We start from the raw sequence: 27,824 nt of genomic DNA on the forward strand, positions 1-27,824 counted from the left end.
CAAAAAGAACTGCTATAGATATTTTTTGTACATTTGGGTCCTTTTCATTTTATCTCCTTAAGGTATAGACCTGCTAGTGTTATTGCTGGGTCACAAGGTATACACAGTTTTACAGCCTTTTGAGAAGAGTTCTAAATTGTTCTTCAGGATCATCAGACTAGTTCATAACTCCAACAGTGCAATAGTGCACCTATTTTCTTACACCCCCTCAAGCATTTGTCATTTTCCTTTTCTGTCGTCTTAGCCAGTCTGATAAGTATGAGATGGTATCTCAGACTTGTTTTAATTTGCATTTCTCTAATTACTACTGATGTAGAACATTTTTTTCATATGACTACTGATAGTGTTGATTTCTTCCTCTGAAATTGGCCTGTTCACATTCTTTGAACATTTATCAATTGGGAAATGACTTCTATTTTTATAAATTTAGCTCAGTTCTCTGTATATTTGAGAAATGAGAATGTCTTTATATTTTGAAAACTTTTCATGCCATGGCAGTTTGAAGAGTATATTTGGTATGACAAAATCAACTAAAAAGTGTTTTTTTTTTTGAGAGAGGAAGTCAAGGCAATTTGGGGTTAAGTGACTTGCCCAAGGTCACACAGCTAGTGCATCAAGTATCTGAGGCCACATTTGAACTCAGGTCCTCCTGACTCCAGGGCCAGTGCTCTACTCACTGCGCCACCTAGCTGCCCCCCAAAATATTGTTCTTAAATTTTTACAGATCAACACTTTGTCCAAGTGGTCATGGGCAACAGTTCTGTCTTAATTCTCTCGTTCCAAAATAGTTTATTGGATGACTTATCAAGGATACTTTGGAGTTGAAAGAGGAGGCTTTGTTATCTGTTTATAAATGACAGTGAGGTTTTAGCATATAATTTTAGTTACTTGTGTCTTTCTAGGTACCCAGTAGATGAAAAATGTTTTGCAACTTACATGCTGCAGTTTTCATTTCACTGCATAATCTGTCTTAGTATTTCCAGGCTCCCTAAGGATTACTTTTTTTGTGGTAATTTTTTAGTGGCAATGACCTGATTTTGAATTGCTATTAAAACTCCCTTTATTTATCATAAATGTGTATGACACACGCATCTGTTTGATGTTTGTCTATACAGTGTTGGTTGAATTCATGTGGTTGACATTCAACACATCCAGAAGTATGTAGGTATTATCGGCCTTTACTACTGTTTTGTTAAGACCATTAGTTTTAAAAGCATTTGTTAATTTTTAACCTGTTAATCATGTGCTCTGAGAACATTAATCTTCTCTCTCATTTCACAAGGAAGAAACAGATACCTTGGGGTGATTAGTCCTGTGTTTCATTAACACTGTATGAGTTTTTGTAGGTTTTGATACTGTCTACATCTACTGTCATTCATTTTATGGTGCTAGAATTGAAAAATTGAAAATTTCTTTTAAGCGTCATATTAAACTGTAGGATGCCAGTCAGTCTCGAAATAGACACATCTTTAGCTTTTTTTGTGATGGCCATATCACAATGGTCCATATATCTTGCCTGGAGAAGTCCAAGTATTAGTAAGTATAACCTTCATTTATTGGTTCAGTTTGGTCTCTATTTTCAAGCTCGAAATCTCCAGTATTCCTTGATGTAGATTTGATATCACTAGAAAAATTTCCAAGGGATAATGTAGCTGTCTAATGTACTTTTTGTACTTTAATGTACTTTTCATGTGTATATTCCATGTATATCAGTTCTATTGAGGAATAATGATGATAGATTTCAAATTAGGCATAACCAGGGCATGTTCAAACTATCTCCCTGGAAAGGGCCGTACTTTATGAATTGATTTTTCTTGACATTATTGTGTTGGTGTCATGTTTTAAAAAAAGAATAATTTTCCATGTGAACATCAAAGACTTCAGTGTTTGAGAAGTCTGCTTGAATCTATTTGAGATATCTGCAGCACATGATTAAGCCATGAGTGCAGAACTCAGTCTAAAGTTTGAGATAATCAATAAAGGCAATGCAATTATTATGGCACCTTTGTGTGACTTAATAAATTAATCACTGAATCAATAATGAGCTGTTCTTTATACCTCTGGGATATTTTGGCACATCTTTTTTGTACCCCAGCCAGTATACTGTTTTTCTTGAAACTGCTTATAGGTTTGTTTTAGTAATTCAAGCTATGAATGCTTGGTAAAAAGTACACACATAAGTAATTGATTTCTATTTACAGAGTCACTCACTAAGTGGCAGCCCATCACCCTCCCCCCTACTTTAATGCAACTATTATTATCATTCATTAAATAGTAGGGTATGCCAGCTTCCCATTTCATATTTGATCTAATAGGCTTTTGTTGTTTTTGACTACTTTTGACCACAGAGAGAAGAGAAATTTTCCACATCTTTATTTAGGTGTTTCCTTGCTTCTCTAATTTCTTTGTTTCTCAAGCTTTGATATGTGGTATAGTTTTTGATTGATGCTAAATTGTTTGTTTTGTTTTCTGATTCAAGTCACTTTAACCTTTTGGCTTTCGTTTTTAATTGTTGATTCAACATTGCAGGAATTTCTAACACATTTATTATTGTTACTCATGTAGCTTTGTGGAGGATGAATTAGAAAGGAGTGATTGGAAGCAGGGAGACCAGTTAGGAAGCTATTACTGCAACTGTCCAGAAGAGAATCTGTATAAGTGGAAGGAAGGAGATGATAGATAATAACACCAAAGAAACAGAAATCAACAATCCCTAGCATGCCAGACTATGCCAATCTCTGGTCATGGATTAGTTGCAATGTGTAACGGGACAAGTTCTGTTGCTCATCCCCTTTCCTTCCTTAGAGAGTTAGGGAAGTGACTGATGACTGATGAGGGCATCCCATAAAATTATACTGTTTCAGATACTGGAAACATCTTTATAATAATGTATCATATCGGCCAAGTTTTGCTTCTTATGCAAGGTATTCCCCAGGGTATATACAATGCTTGAACTTGCAAACTTATTAAAAGACATGGGCGCTAAAGGCCATCCTAATAGTCTGTTTTTAAGTTTTTTTCAATGAAGTGAACTTAGTAAGATATTAAAAACTTTTGTCTCAGCATAGACAGCATGAAAAGCCAACCATTCAGAAAGGTAATAACAACTTTCTTTTTAGGAAGTAAACTTAAAAAAAAAAACACACCCAAATCAACATGGAAAATAGGAAATAAATGTTAAAAAAGGCCAAATGTAAACCCAAATCTGATATATCACATAGATCAGAAAATCTGCATTCTGATGCTTTTGGTATCTCCATGCAATTTAATTTTGTATTGTATATTAAAAAAAGAAATACAAAAATGTTTGGAGTGATAGCAAAAAGAGGCTTTCAGAGACCAGTTTTTTCCTCATCAGATGAAAATTCTAAGAATTTAACAAGCTTCTTCATCAGACGGATGTTTTCCTCAGGATCAGTAAAAGACCATCCTGTTTGCTGGCAATGACAGGAAAGGGGAATACTGAGAAAACAGATTCTTCAGTAAGTGTTTATTAAATTGGGTCTTTTGTTTAGTTTTTTTGGCAGCTGACCTTTAATGTATCCAGCATCTGAATAGTGCTTTCTACTGTTGTGATTATGCCATATGAAGACAAAAACCTGTTCTAATGTTAGAATCCAGTCCAAACAAATAAAATTGACCATGGAAAAATCTCAGGTCAATTTTTATCTATCTCGAATGTAATAAAAACTGTACTTTTTTCAGAGTAGCTTTAAAAATGTCACATATATTTTGCCAAACCCAATTCTCTCTTGCACAGTCATGCACTAGGAACAGGAAAGGAAAAGGGGGCTTTCTGAAGAGGAAATAAAACTTTTTCTTTTTATGTAAAGGTAGAACACGTAAGTGCAGATTGCCACTGATGCAATTACCCATGTGCAAGAGTCTGGGAATCTACTTCCGGAAGTGTCATGAGGAGATGTGATGAAGATGCCTTGGAGAGATTTTGGAGCATGCATAATCACTCTGTAACAGATTATAGTCTGTTAAATACATGTTTAATAGTTGCCTCTCTGATTGGCTTCAGTTGAGGAAATGGAAATGAAGGAGCCTTCATAAGGGATTAGATAGCACACACATTTCTCTCTTGATTTGACTTCTGACTTTATTCTACTAGATGGTGTCCAAGGAGAGAGAATGTTGAAAGAGGAGAGGCCTCAAGCCTTCTATTCATCTGAGGTCAACGTGTTCTCTATAAATATGGTTCTTTGCCTGCCATTTTGTTCTTTCATTCTGGCGAAGGAAGTTGCAGTGAAGGCCTTGCAAAGAATCCAATCCATGCTGGGTTTTGCAGCCAGCGCAGTACTTGGTGGATGAATGCTATGTGGAAACTGTGCTAAGTTTGAGCCCACTCTCCCTAGAGATGGAGGTGGTACAGGGGAAGTTTGTTGAGGGTGGGGAATGTACTCCCGGTTTTGTTTTATCTTCAAAGTAAATACCATTTTGTAAATGCTAAAATACCTCATCAGCTCTACTGTGTTCGATTATCATCTCTATAAAGATGATTCTCAAATCTGTGTTTTTAGTTCTAACTTCTCTCCTGACCTCAAGAATGACATCAACAACTGCTTAATGGATGTTTCAAACTAAGCAGGTCCAAAACAGAAGTCATTATTTTTCCCCCGAGCCTCTCCTGTTTCAAACTTCCCTATTACTGTCAAGGGCACCACCAGTTGCTCAAGCCGGCAACTTGGCAAAGCTTCAACTCTTCACTTTCACTCACTCAGCTTATCCACGCTACCAAGTTTTGTCATTTCTAGCTTTACAACGTCTCTCACTTATCTCCCCGTCTCTCCACACACACTGAGCAACCATTTTGGTTTGGGTACTGATTACCTCACGCCTGATCTACGGCAATAGCTTTCTGATTGGTCTACCCGCCTCAGTGACTCAATGACTCCCGAGGCAGTCACTAGGAGACCACCTCTCTAGTCTTTCCCCAATCCAGCCCATCGGCCGGATCAGCTGCCAAAGTGATCTTCCTAAAGATGCGTGACCACGTTACCTCTTACTCAATAATCTCTAGCGCTGTCCCTTTTACTTCCAGGATCAAATATAAACTCCTCTCCCCCCCAATTTGGTTTTTAAAGTCCTTTCCACGCTGGCCCCCCTTCCTACTTATGCAGTCTTCTTACACTTTACTCTGCCCTTGGGCCTCTGGTCTCTCTGCCCCAGCGGCACCGGCCTCTTTGCTGTTTTTTTCTTTAATAAGACATTCAATCACTCAATCTCAACCTCTGCATTACCACTGGCTTTCCCACACGCTTGAAAAACATTCCCACCTCACTTTGGTCTGCTGCCATTCCACCTTCTACAATATATATTTTTCAGTATACCTTAATGCCGGCGTCTCCTCTCTATATATGTCTTGCATGTACATAACTGTTTGCATGTTGTCTCCCCCGTTAGAATGTGAGCTCCTTGAGGGCAGGGACTGTTTGTGCCTTTCTTTGTTTCCCCGGCCTGCAGTAAGCATTTAATAAATGCTTGTTGATAATGATGACGACGACATCTTCACATAGAGAGGTTCCACCAGTCTGATTTAAGGCTATATCTTGGGACAGAGAAGGGTTGTAGGTACATCCAGTTATAGACATTCTGCTATACAATTCTCAGGTTCTTGAGAAACAAGTCTAGATTTGTTGAGTCTGCAGTCAAAATTGTCTTCTTCAGTCAAAGTGCAGCTTGCCTTGTACTCTAGGGTGGCAGTTAAGTAATCCTCTAGGAATAAACAGGTTTAAACCAGCATACTTGGAGACTCTGGAAAGGGAATAGAAAATACTCTCCTCTTTTCCTGAACATGATATTTTGCTCTTTCAATTAATCCTACTATGCCTGTAAAATAGAATAACGAATCACAAGACAGATCATCTACATTCTGCAGATGGTGTTAGAAAATAAGTAAGGGAGATTGCTTAATTCTAAAAGCACTGTCAAAGATAAATAGAGTGTCAATAGCAAATTCTAAAATATTAAATAAACTTCTTTGTAGTTCTTTTGAAAAATACTTTCATATTTATTTAATTAAGAGGCAGCATTACTTGAGTTGAAAGAATTATGGACTTGGAATTAGAAGTAATGTGAGTAGGAGGGTGAAGCCAAGATGGCAGGTGGAAAGCAGGGACTTGCTTAAGCTCCCCACTTCCCCAAATTCCCCCAAACACGTGTAAAAAATGGCTCTGAACAAATTCTAGAGCTGTGGAACCCACAAAATAGCAGAGGGAAACAGGTCTCCAGCCCAGGAGAGCCTGGATGGTTGCCGGGAAGGGTCTATCACAAGGTGCTGGGAGCCGAGCACAGCCCAGCATGGGCCACACCAGGGCAGACCAAACCTGGAGTCAGCCAGCTGGAACAGGCCTTGGGGCCATGAATCAGTGAGCTGTGGCAGTTACCAGACTTATCAACCCACAAATGCCAAAGAGCAGGTTAAAGGGAAACTGCGGGATTGATTTCAGAGCGGTCCTGCCACCAGCCCCAGGGGTGGTGGAAGTGGTTACAGCAGTGGCAGTGGCAGCAGCAGGAAGCTCCTGAGGCTGCTTCCAGAGCTGCCGCGTCAGCTGCTTCCCCAGTCCCTGGCTCACAGGGTGGGAGGAATCTAGCAGAGGATCAGAGTGGGAGTGCAAGGAGTGCTCTGAGGGCACAAAGGCAGATTCTCTTGCTGTGCCCTGCTTAGATCTGTATTGCGGTCTTGGTTGGAGGTTTTTGGGGGAGGAGGAGCACGGCTGTGACAGAGCCTGCGGTGACAGTGGAGTAGAAGTAGCTCTGAAAACAGCGGTGCTTAGACCCTAAAGCTTGGGACAAAGTACTCTCTACAAGCAGTCATATCCTGACAAAAAGCTCGAGGGTCAAGCAGCTGGCTGGGAACGTGAACAGGCAGCGAAAATGAACTCAGATGCAAATGCAGACTCAAACTCAAATTCTAAAATCCTTTTTTGGTGAAAAAGAAAATCTAAACATACAGCCAGAAGAAGTCAAAAAAGTCAAAGAGCCTACATCAAAAGCCTCCAAGAAAAATATGATTTGGTCTCAGGTCATGGAAGAGCTCAAAAAGGATTTGGAAAAGCAAGTAAGAGAAGTAGAGGAAAAATTGGCGAGAGAAATGAGAGAGATGCAAGAAAACCATGAAAAACAAGTCAATGACTTGCTAAAGGAGACACAAAAGATACTGAAGGAAATAACACCTTAAAGAATAGACTAACCCAAAGGGCAAAAGAGCTCCAAAAAGCCAATGAGGAGAAGAATGCCTTGAAAAGCAGAATTAGCCAAATGGAAAAGGAGGTCCAAAAGACCACTGAAGAAAATACTACCTTAAAATTAGACTGGAACAAGTGGAAGCTAGTGACTTGATGAGAAATCAAGATATTATAAAACAGAACCAAAGGAATGACAAAATGGAAGACAATGTGAAATATCTCATTGGAAAAACCACTGACCTAGAGAATAGATCCAGGAGAGACAATTTAAAAATTATTGGACTATCTGAAAGCCATGATCAACAAAAGAGTCTCGATATCATCTTTCAAGAAATTATCAAGGAAAACTGCCCTGATATTCTAGAGCCAGAGGGTAAAATAGAAATGGAAAGAATCCACCTCTTGAAAAAGATCCCCAAAACTCCTAGGAATATTGTCACCAAATTCCAGAGTTTCCAGGTCAAGGAAAAAATAATGCAAGCAGCCAGAAAGAAACAATTTGAATATTGTGCAAACACAATCAGAATAACACAAGATCTAGCAGCTTCTACCTTAAGGGATCGAAGGGCTTGGAATATGATATTCTGGAGGTCAATGGAGCTAGGATTAAAACCAAGAATCACCTACCCAGCAAAACTAAGTATCATGCTCCAAGGGAAAATAGGGATTTTCAACAAAATAGATGACTTTCAAGCTTTCTCAATGAAAAGACCAGAACTGAATAGAAAATTTGACTTTCAAATACAAGAATCAAGAGAACCATGAAAAGGTAAACAAAAAAGAATTCATAAGGGACTTACTAAAGTTGAACTGTTATGTTTACATTCCTACATGGAAAGACAATGTGTGTAATTCATGAGACCTTTCTCAGTATTAGGGGAGCTGGAGGGAATATAGACAGATGGCACAGGATGAGTTGACTATGAAGGGATGATATCTAAAAAAATAAAATAAAATTAATGGGTGAGAGAGGAATATATTGAAAGAGACAAAGGGAGAGATAGAATGGGGTAAATTATCTCACATAAAAGTGGCAAGAAAAAAGCAGTTCTGTTGGAAGGGAAGAGGGGAAAGTGAGGGGAAATGAGTGAATCTTACTCTCACTGGATTCAACTTGAGGAGGGAATAACATACACACTCAATTGGGTATCTTACTCCACAGGAAAGTAAGGGGAAGGGGATAAAAAAGGGGAGGATGATAGAAGGGAGGGCAGACACAGGGAGGAGGTAATCAAAAGCAAACACTTTCAAAAAGGAACAGGGTCAGCGGAGAAAACTGAATAAAGGGGGACAGGATAGGATGGAGCAAAATATAGTTAGTCCTTCACAACATGATTATTGTGGAAGTGTTTTACATAATGATACACATGTGATCTATGCTGAATTGCTTGCCATCCTAGGGAGGGTGGGTGGGAAGGAAGAGGGGAGAGAATCTGGAACTCAAAGTCTGGGAAACAAGATATACAGGGAATGGGGCATAGAAATCTATCCTGCCCTACAAGAAAGTAAGGGGAAAGGGGATGGGGCGGTGAGTGGGGTGAAAGAAGGGAGGGCTGACTGGGGAAGGAGGCAATCAGAATATATGCCATCTTGGAATGGGGGGGAGGATAGAAATGGGGAGAAAATTTGTAACTCAAAATCTTGTGGAAATCAATGTTGAAAACTAAAATATTAAATAAAAATGATAAAAAAGAAGTGATATGAATTTGAACCCCACCTTTGAACTGGGTAATCTCTGAACTTTAGTTTTATCATTTATTAATTGGGGATAATAATACCTGTGTTATTTGGAGGACCAGGTGGTATTATATACATAAAACACTTTGCAAACCTTAAAGTGTTAATAAATGTCTTCTATTCGTATCATCTCACAGATACCCCTTTCCCTACTGATGTCTTAGAAAGAAATCAAACAGAAGTATATACGGATGTGAATTCCTACAAGATTAAGTGTGTTATATAGTGGATTGAGGGTTAGCTACTTAGTGAGAAGGTCTGGATTCAAGTCTTTCCTCTGACATATACTAGCTCTGTCATGGTGGGTATTCAAAACTTAACAGCATCCTAGGTAATGCTGTAAACTAATCTGTATCTGTAGATAGAGTTTACATATTAAAAGTTCCCTATATCTATTTAATTACAGAGATTGTTTTGATCCAAGAATGATCAAAATTTGACACTGGCATAGAGTTTTCATTCCTAAAAATGAAACATTCCTCCTACTAAACCAAAGTATTGTGCTTATGTCAGAACTAGACTTACCAATAGGTAATTAAAAAATCAACACACAAAGAGTTAATCAAAGGGTTGATTTAATCTACTAAATTTAGGAGGGTAGATTTAAAAATGCCTGACTATATAGGATAACCATAATTCCAATGGAGAAAAATTCTGTTAAAAATTGCTTAAGGCATTCTACTGCATTCATTATGAGAAGAGACCAAGGACAAAGAGAATAATCCCAAGGAAAAAAATGTTTAATAGCATTAAATGTGATAATGCAAATAATCTGACACAATAAACAGATCTCAATTTGAGATTATGTGTCCTCTTTTCCCATCAAAAATTGGAAAATGGCATAATATAATTTCTTCCTGAAAGATTAGGCACTTTGGGTTAGCTTTAGAGAAATCTTCACAATCTTGAGGCTTCAGAATTAGCTGGTATTTATAGCCTGGCTTCCTAGAGTGTTCGTTTTCTCCATCTGCTGGTTGTTGATATAATGTAACCTTATATTCTGATTATGAAAACACAGCAAGAATGAGAGCTTTTCTCCTTTTAATATTTTACAATAAACTTCTGGCTTCATATCTTAGTGTGAGACAGCTATTCCATTTCCAAAAACGTCTAAATGAGTAAAAAAAAATAGGTCAGTAACAGAGCTGAATTTTATAATGTGAATAAAAGCTTTGGTATTTAATTTCTGTAAAAAAAAAGTAACCTGTGACAAATTACTAATAGAAACTAAAAAGTCTCAAAGAGAAGGTGACCACATTAAAATACCCTACTTGGAACATTTTTTAGTGGTCAGTTCAATTCTTTATGAAACTTCAGCTCAATGAGAAACAAAGTCATTTTATTTCACCTTAAAAAATCATTGTATCTTTTAAATAATTTTCTAACATTACATTTAATTTTTTAAAGTATTATAATGTTGTGAATAAAATTTTGTATTTCTATACATTAATATAAAATGATTTTAAATTTTTGGTTAAAAAAAGATACTAGTAATATGTATGCACACATATGAAAGCATGACTTCCTATGATGGTTCTAGTTATCTTACAGACCATTCCAATTCTTGATATTCTGGGTTTCAGTTTCAATTCAGACTTATGTTCTAACAAAAATGACTACATTTTAGGAAGGTGAGAAGTTATTTTCATATCACATCTTTTAATGGTAGTATTATTTTGTCCCTCAACTTTAGTTCTGAGTCACAAATGTCTTTAAAAGTTAAACCTGAAGTAGGAACCATAGTGGATGGACAGGCCTTGGAGTCAGAAACAGGCAAATTTAAATCTTGCTTCATACACTTACCACATGTGTGACCCTTGGCAAATCATTTTACCTCTCAGCCTCAATTTCCTCATCTGTAAAATGGGGGATAATAATAGCACTTATCTGAAAGGGTTGTTTTGAGGATCAAACGAGATAGTACATGTAAAGTGCTTTGCAAACTTTAAAGCATGACATAAATGTTAGCTATTCTTATTTATAATAACTTCTTCCCTTGGGGGGTATTGCTGCCAACTCATTTTGTACTAAAAAATGACTGCTTTTCAGGAAAATGTAATACAGTAATCTCAAGAGTCAAGGTTGTGTAACTTAGAAATACACACAAAAAAGCATAGCTTACATATCTATACAATAAAGTTATATGATATAAACTATAAACGTAAAGAGCACCCTGACGATAATCAGATTTTAAAAAAATCCTCTCTGATGTACTCCAAACATTCTAAGTTGCAGATGTTATGGAAATTACCCTACATTTTTACAAAAATACAATACAGTAATATGTGCCATGTGATAATAGGAGTCAAAAACTGGACAGTGTACTAATAGAGAATAGTTCATTTTTTTTACCTTCCCTCGATTTAATGCAGATTTCTGTAAGTACATGATGAATTATCTTTTTAGAGAGAGTACATCAATTTACTGTGCAATCCATGGGAAAAAATAGTATTGGTGACAATTTTTGACAAATCAGAATTAGGCAAATGCAATAGAAGACAGAGATATTTCTGCTTCCCCCAAATGACATCTATATATGTCTCTAAATGCAGTCATTTAAAATATTAATACCTTGAACTCACACACTGAATTCAATATAAAGAACTCAAGATAGCTTACAAATATCAAAACCATTATCTTCTCTGTGAGGTTCATTAATTTTCCTAATATACTTTATAATTCAGTTATTCCAGGTAGAGAGTAGGGTATGAAATACAGAATTGTAGTGGGCCTTCACAAATGGGCCTTGTTTTTACATGTTGTTTTACATATATGACAGGATCTGGATCATTATAGTAAAATATGTTTTGATCCACAAGTTGTATTGTATGTCTACTTTTAAAATGTATATCTTCATTATGTTTGCAAATGTTCATATGAACAAATACCTTCAAGAAAATGAGATATATATTTTCTTTTTTAATTTTTCCAGGAGAGATTTCATATGTATGTATATATGATGCATACAAGTATGTATACATATGTATATATACATGTATTTGTATACACACACATATACATGTGCATACATATATTCACAATCAACTCCAGTGGCTCTCTATCACCTCCAGGATCAAAAATAAAATTCTCTAGTGTTCAAAGCCCTTCATAACCTAGCCTCATCCACCTTTCTAGGCTTCTTATGCCTCTTAGCCGTCATGTACTCTTTGATCTAGTAATACTAGCCTCCTTGCTATTCCTTGAATAAGACACTCCATCTCCTGACTGGGCATTTTCAGGATCTCCTTCCTCATCTCCTCCTGTCTTCCTTGTATTCCTTCAAGTCCCAGATAAAATTCCATTTTCTTCAGGAAGCTCTCCCCTTTCCTTCTTAATTATAGTGCCTTCCCTCTGTTGATTAGCTCAAATTTACCCTGTATAAATCCTGTTCTCATGTTGCAAGCACAGGCTGTGGCTTTTGACTTTCTTTGTATTCCCAATGCTTAGCACAGTGACTGGCACATAGTAGGAACTTAATGAAGGTATGACTGCCAGATATACATGTGGTACAAGTATATACATATGTACATACAAATAAAGTGATACATATAGAGACATGCATGTGTACTCATAGGCATGAGTGCATACATGAGTGTAAAGCACAGGTATATGTATGTGTGAGTATATAAATATACACATAGGTATACATACACAGAAGATAAAGACTTTTATTGGCATAAAGACTTCCTAGGTTAGGAACTATCTCTACTAATGCAGGTCTAAACCTTTTCCATAGTCCTAGACAGTGGTTCAGGGCACTGCAATGTTAAATTACTTGTCCAGGGTCAGGAAGCTAGAATGTTTCAGTATGAACCCAGATCTTCCTAGGTCTGAAGAAATGTTGTCTGATCATACACAGAAACCCACTACAAAATTATTATGCTGATAATTCCTAAGCTAACCAAGTCAATAAAAAGTTATTTTGAAAATCTTTCTTTTGCCATCTTTGCTGTAGTTAATACTTTATATAGTATAAAAAGATGAAACTAATGCTTGCAAGTTTTCAACTAAAGTTTAACATTATATTAAGGTTTTTAAAATTCAATTGTAAGTTCCAAATTTTCTCCTTCCTACCTCTCCTCCCCATTCATTTAAAAAAGCAAAGAAACCAAAACTATTACAAATATGTAGTCAAGCAAGACAAATTCCATCATTATCCATGTCCTATATATATGTGTACACATGTGTACATGTATATATTTGCATGTATATACACAAATACTTTAATTTGTACTGAGTCTATCACCTCTTTGGAGGTAGAGAGCATATTTCATCATCTGTCCTACACTACTATGGTTGGTTCTATTGTGTGGATCAGTTTCTAAGTCTTTGAAAGTTGTTTGTCTTATATGCTTTTTGTATAAATTGTTTTGCTCATTTTGCATTAGTTCATACAATTCTTCCCAAGTTTTTCTGAAACCATCCCCTTCATAATTTCTTATAGTACATATATCATAACATATTCTGTCATTCCCAACTGATGGGCACCTTCTCAATTTCCAGTTCTTTGCCACCACAAAAAGAGCTGTTATAATTTTTTGTCCATATGGGTCCTTTTCTTCTTTCTTTGATCTCTGTGGTAGACAGACCTAGTATTAGTGTCATTGGGTCAAAGGGTATGTACAGTCTAACAGCTTTTTGGGCACAGCTCCAAATTGCTGGACCAATTCAGAACTCCACGAACAGTACACTAATATACCTATTTTCACAGAGCTCCTCTAGCATTTGTCATTTTCCTTTTTTTGTTAACTTTGGCAATCTATTGAGTTTGAGGTAGTCATATTAAGATTTTTAACATGAATATTACACAAAGAAAATCATTAAACATGGAAATTTGAGAAAAAATGCTATTTGAAAATTACCTTTCAAATAAGCCACTTGCTTAAATTAGTAGACTGAGTGGGTAATTTTTTAAAAAATGAGATACAATTCTGTAAATACTTAAATTCATTAAAAGTATTGATGAAATACTTAAATTCATTAAAAGTATTGATGAAATACTTAAATTCATTAAAAGTATTGATTAAATACTTTTAGTGCCAAAAGGGACGTTATAGATCATACAGTCAACCTGTGCATTTTACAGATGAGGAACATGGATGTGAAAAGAGAAGTAACTTGTCCCAAGTTATATGCTATTTAGAAGCAGTCAGGAATAGGGTTTGGGCACAATGTTCTTATTACCCCACCACCTCCTAGATTAATAAGTTAACATCTCAACACCTATTTCATTTACTGAGGCTGCCAAAAAGGGTCTTGACTGTAAAGTGATGGCTGAAGTGGGGTTTAGGGTACAGTGCTGAATACTGAGTCAGGAGTTATGTGTTCCAGAGTTGGGCCTCAGCCACTATATGGCCCTATTCAGGCTACATTTCCAACTGTTAGATAATTTATAAAGCTGGAGCCCAGTTGGAAATCTTGTATTTGAGGAAGACATGGATGCCACAAGATTTGCAAATCTCAGGCAAGACAGTTTTCCAAATGAGGCTTGGGAATGTTATATGTCTTTTTTCCTACTTCATAGGAATTCCACTCATATAAAGATAAAATCAGCCATATCCTTTCACTTCCTAGAGGACTCTGCCACCTTTGAGTGAAATCTTTTCAGGGAAGTATTTATTCCAATGAACAAAGCAGCTTCACTTCTAGGGCTATATAATTCAATGTATGAAAATCTGAAGGATGTCTAAGTATCCTTTGATATTTGCTACGCATAAGAACAAGTCATAAGATTTATTTTCTCTTGTTTAATGAATTTTCATTAAAAAGGCCCTGTAATAAATATTTTCTTTTTTTAAAAACAAATATATGATTTCAATACCAAATTAGGAAATACCAATCGAGGGATTACACTATGATTAGATCCAAGAAACAAATAATATTCCTACAATCATAAAAGAAGGAAAATAACAAAAAATGCATAACAAATCTTGAATAGCATCACCTAAAATAAAAACATGATTATTTTATTATGGCTATATTTATGCTAGAATTTGAAGTCATTATTTAATTTTTATTCAACATGTTAGCTTTATTTAATTTTATTTGACATATTGCTTATGAGATCAGGTAAATACCAATTGTATATATACACTTTTAGAGACATTTAAAAACCTTTAAAAACCAGCACTGGAAACAGGATATACCTGATAATTCTACTATATGGAAATAGAATGTTTCTAAGACTTCACAGTAAATAACAGCAATGCAGCACATTCTACCTTGGTTTTCAATATCTAGGTCACATGGACTATTTTGAATGCTGCAAATAGAAAATAATATGAAGTAGGTAGATTTTTGTAAAGTCAACAAGAAACATAATACCTCACTTCTGAATTATGAATAAAATGTGTAACATGATTGCTGAGGAATAACAACTTTGGATTAAAACAGTACCCATTGTTGTAAAAATGGAATCACCCCTCCCTTTATGTATATTAAATAAAATCCTTTAGGAATTTCATAGCCTTTAAGACAAGGCTTTGTTTTTTAACTGCTATAGAAGATATTCACATATAAGCAGAATAAGTAGGCAGGTACAAGCTATAGTGAAAATAAACACTGCAATATCAACAAAAAACATACCATGAAATTTAGTAATGAATGCCACATTGGATATTAATTGGAAGCTATTGTTTCCATACAGAATAATGGTAACTATAGGCACTCACAGTAACATTTGAAAGCACAATTTGTTTAATCATATATCTTACAACTTTAAGACCCATAGAGGATGGGATGTATTTTAATTATAGAAGATGCACAAAGGTTCTTGCATTTATTTTCAGATTTTCATGACAATTATTTTTTCTTGAAATTTACTGAATCAATTATGTGATTTTAATAATTCTTCTCTGTCCTAATTAGTTAATACTGAAATAATCAGGAAGTAGATACACATTACATAATGCTATATCCTAACCTTGCCTATGAGAAATTAAGAATATTTTAAAGAGAAAACAGGAGGAAGGGAACATAAATCAGCATTACAGTACGGTGCTCCTGAATTATTCCTGTTATCATACAGATCTGTAGACTCTGTTACACTTAAAAGTGTATTTATTCAAGAAAGATGAATATAGTTTTAACTTTTCAAATATCTCAAACCACAGAGAAATCTTTCAAATACTCAAGTGATTATGAACTTATTTTGTTACATATGAGGTTCTTTTAGTTGTACGTTGTCCCATTTTACACATCATTTGAGGAAAAACAATGAAATCATCATATTCTCACAGGTTTTAAAATTGGGAAATGAATATTTACTAGAGTTAAACATAATGTAGGCAATTTTTGGATGGACCTGTACTATCTGTTAAAACTGTTCATTCCAAATGTACTTAAAGTGCTCAGAAGAGAAGGCAGTCATGATTTTTCAAGAAAAGCAGCCCTCTGAGAAAGGAAGTTGTTAAGAATGCTAGGCAAGATAAAGGATAATATTTAGTGATTCTGTGCAAAATAACCTTTCTACCCTGGGTAAGCAGAGTATTTAGCAGTGCCAGGATCAATCAGTTAACTTAAAAGCATTGATAACGAGCTGATCAAGTGCAGGCACTGGGCTAAGGTTGTCAACATAAAAACAAAGGGGACATGGCTCTGCTGGGGAGGAGGATGCCAGGAGCAGAGCAGCAGGACTTTGAATTTCCCACAATGCACAGTATTACCTTCTTGGCCTTCATGGGTCAGGTCCAAAGGCATCAGGAGGCAGTTTCACATAGCTGGTGTCTTAAAGAATCAGAAATCGCCCCAGGTGGGGTGAAGGAAGGAGCCAGGAGGGAGTAACATGCCCAGCCCACAGTGGAGGACGGACTAGGAGTTTTAGGGTCAGATAGGTGCTGATTTAAATGGAAATAGAAGTTGGTTCCCTGACTAGTATTTGACCCAGACCAGCATGTAACCACAGATAATGTGATGTTAAAGTAAGTGACAACAAGCTGTTCATGCAGAAGTTGGCACTTGCTGGCAAAGACTGGCCATGCCCCTTGTGATAGCCTTCTTTAAGTTAGTTTGCTAAGCTCAGTGGCTAATGACATCTGGGAACAGCTGGTAGAGAGTATCCTTATATCTATAACAGGGCTAGAGTGGGAAATCTCCACCCCCACCTTGGGCCAGAGAACCACTGCCCTTATGGGAGACAATCCATAAGGCAGCGAGAGGTAGTAGGACCTCTGACAGCAAAGAAAGCAATATACTATGTACTCATGAGAAAACTCATCTTGGCAACTGAGACATGAGTTATAGAAAGGAGGAGGTCCCAGCAAATACTCTCTCAGAAGAGATGCTATGCTCAGAGGACAGCAATATAAAGCTTCCTTAAACAGAGAAAAGATACTGAGTCCCTGCTTTCTCCAAAATAACCAGAGACCAAATCTAATGGCCTTTCTCAATCTTTGTTGAAACCGATTCCCTGCAGCATTTGGCTTTGCTGACTGCCTTCTCCTTCTGTACATGCTCTCCTCTCCAGATTTTATGACTGTTTTCTGCATTCTCTTCCCACCCACCTGGTCCTTATCACTCTCCTTTTCTGGACCTTCGCCCATGTCATTGCCAATTAACCATGGGAGTAGCCCGAGGCTCTGGTCTGAGTCCTCTTATTCCTTCTCTACTTTGAGGAAGAAACAGGAAGTAGCATGTGACAGGGGAGGATGAAAACAGGAAGCAGTATGTGACAGGCTGGTCAAAACAAATAGCACCACAACGCTGACCTTTGGACCTTTGGACCCTGAAGCAAAGCACACTGGGAATGGCAGTGCTTCCCTAAAAGTCAGACGTGCTTCTAGCATAGTCTCCACAACCATTATTGGGGAAAAAAGATTGTGGCGGGGGGAGCACCTTCTTTGTTACCACCAGCAACAGCTGCTGACTAACTACTACCAACAGGCAGATAGGCAATGGAGTCTTGGAAGTGACATCACCCCAAGGACCACCAGTCTTGCTTCTAGCCCAGCCCTCACAGCCATTATACAGGGAAGCAACTTCTGTTGGGAGGGGCCAGCCATCCCCACCATGATATCACTTTAATTACCATCTTTCCTCAGACCTTGATGGAGATAGGCCACAACCCTGTACCTTGGGAGTGGCAGTGGCTTCCAGCCCAGTGACCTTGGCCTTCATCCTGGGAAAACTTGTAGTATATCTTCTGCATAGTGCAGCCTAGAAACTGCTCCTACAGGTGCTGTAGCCAAAGTTACTGAAGATTCAGAAAAGGACCTAGCATATAGTAAGGCACTCAATTAACTGACTGATGCTGGAAAGATAGGTTGGAATCAGGTTCTGTAGGGCTTTTTCAAACCAAACAGAGCAGTTCATATTCAGTCTTTAGAGGAAACCTTTGGAGTTGACTGAATAGGGGAGTCATGGTCAAATCTAAACTTAAAGAAAATTACTTTGTCAGTGATGTGTAGCGTGGACTGGAGTTGTGATACCTGAGTCAGGGAAACCAATTAGAAAGTTCCTTCTGGGAATGGTGGTACCTTTCTTTAATTGGTGCCATTAACAGGAAAATTCTATCATTTGGTGGATCACTCGAGCTCAGAAGTTCTGAGCTTCAGTGGACTCAGTCGATCTGCATTAAGTCTCACACTAAAGTAGTAACTCCCCCAGCCAGGAGGCACCAGGCAATCTAGGGGAAGATGAATCATCCAAGGTCAGAAAGAGAGCAGTCAAAGCTCCTGAGCTTATCAATGATGGCACCTCCAGAATGGGCAAGATTGGGAGGCCCAGACTTCAAGGGAAGAAAAAAAAAAGGGTTCTTGTAATCGTCCAGGTAAGAAGCAACGGGGGCCTGAATTAAGGTGATGGCTGGGCGAGCAGAAATATGAGCTTGGGTAAAGACTGCAAGATTGAGCTGGTGAGGGAAAGGAGAGGATGGAGTTGAGATTAATGTTGAAGTTATGAACATGGACTGGAAGGATGATGGTGCCATCAGCAGGTATAGGGAAATCTGGAAGGGGGAGATGTTCTGGGGAAAGAAAAGGAGTTCAGTTTTGGACATAATGAATTTACGATGTCAAGAATCAGCTCAGGTGCCACTGCAAGTACATTTTCCTGGTCCCCTAGGCTATTGGTGCCTCTTCTCTATGGTTAGCTTTTATCTACTTTGTATGGAGGCTGCCTAAGACATATGCAACTTTGTTTTAGAGGGGAGAGATTTGTTTTGGATTTTTTCTTTGAAACTCCAGTATTTAGAACAGTTTCTGGCATGAGTACTTAATAAATGCTTGTTGAATGATTAAATGAAAAAAAAAATCAAACAAAGGAGTTACCCTGAGGAGGCTGTGATATTCTTAGAAGAAAGCTGAAAACAAGATGAGCAGACAGGTATTTCCTTTTTTCAGGTAATAGAATTGGGTCTAAATTAAAAATCACTGACATTCTTATGTTCACTATACTTTCACTTTATACCATTGCAGGGGAGATGTAATTCCTCTGAACATAAATCTGTAGAAAGGTAACACAAAAGAATCCCAAAGCTGAGATTCTCTTTAGGTCTGTTACTATTTTAATCAGACTCTCAGCACATGGATTGCACTACTGATAGGGCTGAACACAAATTATTATTTTCTTGGTGTCGCTGTGGTTGTGTGTATGTCTAACTCTGTGTTCATGTATGTTTCCAATAATTTTTAGGAAAGAATGGAAAAATAGATGTATTTGCTTTACAAAAAATCTGTTTCAATTCACTTCCTCAAGGAAAACAATCCCTCAGAACAGAGTAACATTTAAAATCTAACAAGTCTACCAATGATTCTAGTGTTAGTAAGACATTATCTTCCCAATTTGAGCTTCAAAATTCTGAGGGTCCTCAATGGTAAACTGACAGATATAGGATTGATGGCCTCCTAGAATTTAAAAAATATCATACAATCTAAAGGGCCATCATGAGGCCCCGAGGATGACTGACTAGCCAGAAGTGACTAATGTCCTAAGGCTTTGCCTGGGGCCCATAATCTCACCTAATAATTATTCACAACCTCCTAGAAAAGCCCGAAGCTAAAACTATGATTGCTATTTAAAATTAAATACCTTGAAAATTTATTTAAAAACCAAATCCTTTCTACAATTTCAGGGTTTGTGTAATTCATTTATTTATCTCTCTATCTCTGCCCCCCCACCACATCTATCTATCTATCTATATCTTTGGAGGATTAGCTAAAGAAATCATGAATGTTAGACAAGCTGTTCCATCAGTTGCTTTCTATTGAATTTATAAAGAAGTATTTTAATGCTAAAAAAAGCCCAACTATTTTAGCAAGAACTTCTTTCTAATTTTTCCATCAATTCTTGTTAAATAGGAGTTCACTCCCAAGTAATTTATGTTCTCAGGTTTATGAAACATTGGGTTGAGTTCAGTTTTTAAAAACTCTTCTTTATACAGTCTCTTCCACTGATTTATTTTAATATTTTAAATTCAGTACCAGATAATTTTAAGCATTAGTGCTTTAGAGCAGAGGTATCATACTCATAGCAGGGCTACCCAACCAGATTAAAATGTAATTGGGAAATGTTTAATAAAATAAATACAAATACAATACAATGTTAATGTTAATTTGTGGTTTTCTAAATCAATATGTAGCCTTCAGGGATAATTTTTATTTGAGTTTGACATCACTGCCTTAGAATATAATTTGAGATTTTGAAATGGTATTTTACCTCCATTACTACTATTTATCTTCATTAGTATGTTTGAGATACTAGACTTGTTCCTCTGAGTGAATTTTGTTATTATTTATCTAGAACTATAAAAGTACCCTCATGAAAGTCTGATAAAGCACAGAATTTATATACTAACAGGTTCTGGTGTCATTTTTATTGTACTAGTACACCCCAGCTTTAAGCATTGAATATCAATCCTATTATTTAAGTAGTTATTTCTTTCAGTGTTCTGCAATTGAATCTATGCAAGTTTCTTGGTAGACTGACTCCAAAGTATTCTATGCATGTTATGGCTATTCTGAGTAGGACATCCCTTTCTATTATTTCTTTCTGGATTTTGTGGCTGCTTTGGGGAAGTGCTGCTGATTTTTGTGAATTTATTTTGTATCTTGCTATTTTATTGCCACTAACACAACATATATAACCAGTATTAATTTCTAGTAAGTAAATTGTCACATGATATGAATAGTTCCCAAAAGAAGAACAGCAAACTATTAACAATTATATAAAAGATTTCTGCAAATCAAAACATTTATGAGGTTTCATCTTACATGGAGCAAACTGCCAAAATGCTAACAGGTGTGAACAGTCAATGTTGGAAGGGTTGTGGAAAGATAAACATATTAATACATTGTTTGTAGAGTTGTAATTTGACTCAAAAATTTCATAAGGAATTCAGAATTAAGCTAAGAAAGTGACTAAAACATCCATGCCTATAAATTTTACCCAATCCTTTATCCCGAAGAAGTCAAAAATGGGGGGAGGGGGCAAAGGCCCAACACACAAAATATTAATAGCAGCACTTGGACTCCTCCCCTGGAACCACTCCTGGCTTTTGTCTTATCTTGCCAAGTTTGAGTCTCCTCTGAACTTTTGGCTATCTCCACTTGGACCAATCATCTAGAACCACACCCCCACTCTAACAGGAGAGATTTTGCCTCATGTTGCAAGGGCCCAGGCCTTCACTGCACTTATTCACCATTTCCATGCCATGCTAAAGTGAATATAGCACCCCACTCCACTATATTTCTGGGTGCCCTTTATTTCTCCCCCACTATAACTATAAGCTTTTTGAGATGTGGAGCCATCTTGCTTATTTGCATTTGCATCCCTGACGCTTAGCACAGTGCCTGGCACAGAGTAAGTACTTAATAAAGGTCCTATCCACCTATCTCTCTATCATATGGAAACAAAGTTGATGGCCATCAACCAGGCCAGAGGTTGGCAAACTATGGTCCAAAAAGGTCATTTAAAAAATGTAAAAACTATTCCTAGCTCGTGGGTACAAAAGCACTTGGTGGGCCTGATTTAGCTTGTGGGCTATCATTTGCTAACTCCTGAATTAGACAATATCTAAATAAATTAGATAAAAGAACACAATGGAATATTGCTGCTACATAAGAAATAATGTATATGAAGAATGAGAAGCACAGGAAGACTTAAATTAACTGATGCTAAGTGAAATATGCTGAAAGAGTAAAACAATATTCCAAGATGACGATAACGTAAGTGGAAAGAAAAACAACAAAAAAACAGAAACAATGCTGTGAAATGATAATGACCAAGTTTGGCCCCCAAAGAGCAGATAGGCACCTCCCTCCCTTCTTTGCAGAAGTGGAGGACAATGGTGTCTGACTTGGATGATATATTAATTTTGTTGAACTGTTTTTTTCTCTTTTTCATTATCTGTTATACAGGATGGTTCTCTGGGTTGGATAGAGAGGAGAGATATATTAGGAAATGGAGATGTAAAAACAAAAGCTAGGAACAAGACCTATTTTTTTCTTACTTTTAAGTACTGATTTTATAGCGGTATTTTCTGAAAGTCTCAATTATAAGGGGAAAAAACACAGGTTTGGGAATGAGGAGACCTGGGCTTTAATTTTAACTCTGACAATAACTTTAATTCACAGCATAGGATTGCAGATTTAGAGCAGAAGTGACTGACCTGAGAGGCTGCTGAGTCCAAATCATCATTTTACAAATGAAGAAATTGAGAGATTGGGTGACTTGCCCATGGTCACATAGTTAATAAATGTCTGAGGCAGAATTCAAAATCAGGTCTTCCTGACTCCAAGTATAGAGGTCTAGCTACTACATACCTAGCTGTCCTCAATTCAGTACAGTTCAAATGACCTTAGATTACACAGTTTAAGTAAATGGGACACTCTGCTTGGCACAAGGGATACAAAGACAAAATGGAAACAATCCTTTATCTCAGGGGGCTAAAATTCTAGTGTGTGGGATGTCAGAGGGGAAAATTAGTTATATGACTGAGCAAATTACTTAACCCATCTGCAAAATGAGCAGTTGAATTAAAGATCTCCAAGGTCCTTTTCAACTATAAAAATTACATGATTCCATTCAGATTACATAACTCATTTCTTGATTTCAATCTCTCCTCTTCAGTGTGTATTACCATTTACTTTTCTTCTTCCTTTGTTTTGTGTCCAATCTAGTTAATTGAAGAAAAACCACATCTCAAAGTATTCTGTCCACTTTGAATTACAATGTATTATTTGCTATGATATCCAGTTTGTACCCTATGATGTCTTTTATACACTAAATCTAGGTCAAAACTCTAGGGCAAGGGTTGAAAACTATACATCTACCCCAGTTTTCTTGCCCCAAATTTAAAGATTATATTACCTGTGTCTAGAAATTTTGATTTGACACGATTAGATGTGCTATTTGTTGAATTACAAAACAAAATGAAATGAAAAGCAGAATTCTCTGGCACTAAAAATCTATACATTTATAAGAAGAAATATTAGTGTCTTTGACACCTAGGTCATAAGAAGCCATTTACATAGCCTATCTCTAAGTCTTAGCTCTGACTTACCCTATAGAACCCTATTCAAAACTCAAAAGGGGATGAATTAGTTTCATCATGACCAATATCTTATAAACTACTCAGATATTCATTCTTTATAACATTTTAGATCTGCAATGCCAAGTTATTTCAAGTAAGAAAATACACTAAACTATCAGCCACATTTTGAAAAGCCAAAGTTATTCTTAAATTTTAATTTAACTTAAAAGACTTGGGGAAATAGGCACAGTAACTCATTTGGAAGTTTAACAGTTAATGTTCTTTCAAGGCTGTAAGTATGCCATATATACAATGAGTGAAAAAGAGACTTGATTTTTAATGGAATATAGCACTTATTTATGTATCATTAGGTGCTAAACAAAAGTATACTATTAATTTGGTCTGTGGTCCATAAGACAGGCAATATTTTTGGTGATACAAATTGAGTTTTTAGATTAATTAAATGTTGTTTTCTTAATAGAGGCACATATTTAATTGTAATTTCTAGTGGAACTGTGTCCTTCCTTAATGACACATTCTGATACCTACTATATTGTTACACCCAGTGGAAGTCAATGATTTAAGTGGGGTCTGCAGCATGTAACAGGCATAAAGAAATGTAAGAATTGACTCTAAACTGAATAATACTTTTGCCTATCTGATAACATCTGGTATTTTAACCTGCAGTTGTCAAATGTCTTTTCTATTTATTGAAAATTAACTGTATTCAGAAAAAGAGGACAAACATATAAGTTCAAAATTGGAGGGATGAGAGACAGAGGGAGAAAGAGACACACAGAGAGAATGAATATTCTATACTTACCCCAGAAGAGGAACTGATAAACCAAACCAATCTTCCAAGGTCCACTGCTCACTGGAGAGATCAAATCTCTCAAATGTTTTATTATATCTTTATGATTCCTGGTTTATATAGTAAGAGAGCACCTCTTTTTCCTGTATACAAAAAACAAAAAAAACAGGTACACATATTCATTTAAGTATACTCTTTCAAAAAAATTCAGTTAGAATTTAGATTATTTATTACTTTTTTATTTATAAAAACAGAAATAAGTCATTGGCAAGAGGTTCAACACACTACAGGAGACAAACTATTGTAAAGAGGATACAACATATAAAACAAATTTACATAGCCTATAATAGGAAAATCTTTCTCATTCTCTCTTTTTCTCCCATTTCTACAAACACACCCTCCTTCCCTTCTCTTTCACTACCTCTACAAATTAGGAACATCTGAAGAAAAAGCACAATTTACTTCATCTATTATAAAACATGATACACTTTTAATAACAGACCTTAAAACTAATACCCAGAAATCTGCAGTTTATATACATTTAAAAACTAGAAAGGTATAAAGCAGTTAGGAACAATAATGTTTTGCATAGTCTATGAATTTTTACATTCATTGCATTCTTGAATGCCCAAAATGGAAGTTAGCCAGGTGGACTGAGAAGCAGATGAGAAGGAAGAGGAGAATAGGGATCATTCTCATGGAGGATGGGTTACTTCAGGTCATCATACGTAACTTGGGGAAATAGCAGGGAACAGCTTTGTATACTACAGAGATCACAAATATGTGTCAGATTTGTAGAGTTTAAAATATCTCCTTGTGTTGACTTTTATCATATCATAATTTTATAAATAGCATTTAAAATTTGTGATACACTGGCAGTAAGCTTAGTCCCTGTGTGAACCCTGGCAAGTCATTTAAACTCTGTGGGCCTCAATTCACTCTTCTGTAAAATAAAGAGGTTGCAAGAGCATAAACTACTGGGAGAAAAATTCATTATTCAACAAGAATTGAGGAAAAAATATCAAAATGCAGTTTGGCAGAAATTAGGTTACACTAGCATTTTAGATCATATAATAAGTTTACATAAATAATAAATCTACAGTGATCTAAATCTAAATGTTCACATTATTAAAAACAATTAGAAGAGAAAGATTTATCAAACAAGAGAGAGGTGATCATAAAATATAAAACTCTACAAAACTAAAAATCTTTTGTCTAAAGAAAATCAAAGTAGGAAGAAATGGAAAAAAACATCAGTGAGAAAAGAAAAGTTTCAAGCATCCCTATAACATAAGATTGGTATCTGTGATCTAAAGGGAACAGACACAAATACTTAAGAACAAAAGTAATTTCTCCATAGTTAAACAGTTAAAGGATATGAAGAGTCTGACGAGGGAGAACTGCAACTATCAATGACAATATGCTAAAATGCTCCAACTCATTAATAATAAGAAAAATTTGATTAAACATTGAAATTTCACCTTATACCAGTCAAACTTGAAAAGATGAGAAAAGACTGAAGCAGTCAGCATTAGAGGATCTATGGAAAACAAGTTACAAAAATACACTGCTGGTGGAACTGTGCCTTGGTCCAACCATTCCAAAATAATTTGGATTTTTGTGAGAAAAGTCACTAAACTGCTCATATCTTTTGAGTTAGTGATCTTACAACTAGTCCTATACTGCAAGGAAAACAAAGACAGAAAGTGCTCGTATGTAATAAAATATTCATGTAAGCATTTTTTATGGTAACAAACAGTGGAAACGATGTAGGTGCCCATCAATTGGAGGATGGATAGTTAAAAACCTGTGGTATGTGAATGTAATAGAAAGATTAATATAAGGAATTCACAAAAGTGTGGGATGACTTATAGGGTAAGAGAGGGAAGTAAGCAGAACTAGGGGAATAATATTTAAGATGACTACACTAATGAAAATGAAAGCAATACTTAAAGGCAGCTGAACCCTGAGTAAATATACATATTGTTGCTGTTAAAATAATTGTGAAAATCTTAGACTGCATTAAAAGAAACAAGAGTACTTATATTATGGGAGATAATAGTCTTCCAGATTCTGTGCTATCCATATTACATATGGAAAACACTGTGTCTGGTTGGTAAGATTCTTGAAAAAGGACACTGATAATTAGAATCTACTGTGGGTGGGCGAGGGTTTGAAGTGACCAAGATGGTGAGGCCCTATATGGAGCTGGGGTTTATGAATTCCAAGTTCAATAAGGCAACAGTGTAATGTGAAAACCAAAAAAGTTGATGTAATCTTAGGCTTCATTAAAAAGAAGTGAACAAAAACAGAACAACTGAAAAATTTTGCTTAATTTTGCTGTGCAGAGATCATAAGTGCTCAGTACTGTTTGCCATACTTTGAGACACTGTCAAGTGGAAATACCTACAGAGAGAAATAAATAGGGCAAAAATGGGACTTGAAATCCTGCCCAACAAAGGACTTGTAAAAATATTTTGTTGATGGTTAGTTTCGAGAAAAGAGATTGGGCATTGGGTACCTTGAAAACTGCCTACTAAGTATGAAGGGTTATGAACTAGAAAAGGAAAAGTACTTATTCTGTGCTACGCCTGAAGGGCAGAATGAGGCATAATGGGTGGAAATTAGAAGGAAACAGTTCTAGACTAAATAACAGGAATGACTTTCTAATAATCACAGACAGCTTATATAATGATGGAAAGGGTTGGCAAAGTAGCACCTAGTTGCTAAAAATGTTCAGTATTGGTTGAGTTCTTTTTAAATGTTTAGAAAGCTCTCCTGGCAGGGTAACTTTCCAGGCTGGATGACCATCTGTCATAGACATAGTAGAAGGGACTCTAACACTGAGTGGGTGCTCTTATACCAGATGATGTCAAAGGTCATTTCTAACCATAACGTTTAATATAAACCAGGAGAAGCTTACAAAAACAGAAAAGTGAGACATCGCACTAGAGTAGAAGACAGTATAGTACATAGAATATAGTGGATAGAAAGCTGGCCTGAGAGTCACGAAGACCAGGGTTCACTTTTTCTTGCGACACATAATACATTCTCCTAGGGCAAATCACTTAACTTCTCAGTGCCCCAAGCAATTCTTTAAGACTGTGCATCTAAGAACAGTTTTGAATTTGTATTAGTAGATAGTTTCCCTAATGGGAATATTCCACATCAATGAAACCATGCGTCTACTTTGAAAAAAGCTTAAAAAACTGAAACTAAATTCCAGTAACATGACTACGTGGTGATTTATTAGGTCCACAAAAAAACCCCAAAACTCTCTACTAGACTATAGCCTCCATAAGGTGAAGGATTATGTCTCATCCAGACTTTTCATATCTTTCAGTGACTATTTTGTTTGAAAATATACTTGATAAATATCTGTTGAACTGAATTAAATTTCTAAAAATTTGTGTAGAATTAAGGAGAATCCTAAAGAATAGAGGAAGATTGGGAGCACTCCTCAAGATCTTCAAATGGAAATAAGCTGAAAAGCCTGACTATTTGACAACTAGTCTATCAAGGATTAGAAAAAAGTGCTAGATCAATCAAGGAGAATCTCTAATAAGTGCCTTGTGACAACACAGGTCATCACAAAGAGACAGTAAGAAGCCCACAG

The 27,824-nt window shown here is 36.3% G+C and overlaps 1 protein-coding gene across 1 annotated transcript in view; it reads right to left on the minus strand.

The window, feature by feature from the left end:
* Positions 1–24,347, minus strand: part of MBD5 (methyl-CpG binding domain protein 5) — a 138,031-nt gene extending 113,684 nt beyond the window's left edge. Inside the window, exon 1 of the mRNA XM_036745435.1 lies at positions 24,221–24,347. The gene's annotated coding sequence lies outside the window, so the exon portion shown is untranslated. The remainder of the gene's footprint in view (positions 1–24,220) is intronic.
* Between the last annotated feature and the right edge of the window lie 3,477 nt (positions 24,348–27,824).

Source organism: Trichosurus vulpecula, chromosome 2, assembly GCF_011100635.1.
Source record: "Trichosurus vulpecula isolate mTriVul1 chromosome 2, mTriVul1.pri, whole genome shotgun sequence".
In the NCBI taxonomy this organism is placed as follows: domain Eukaryota; kingdom Metazoa; phylum Chordata; class Mammalia; order Diprotodontia; family Phalangeridae; genus Trichosurus; species Trichosurus vulpecula.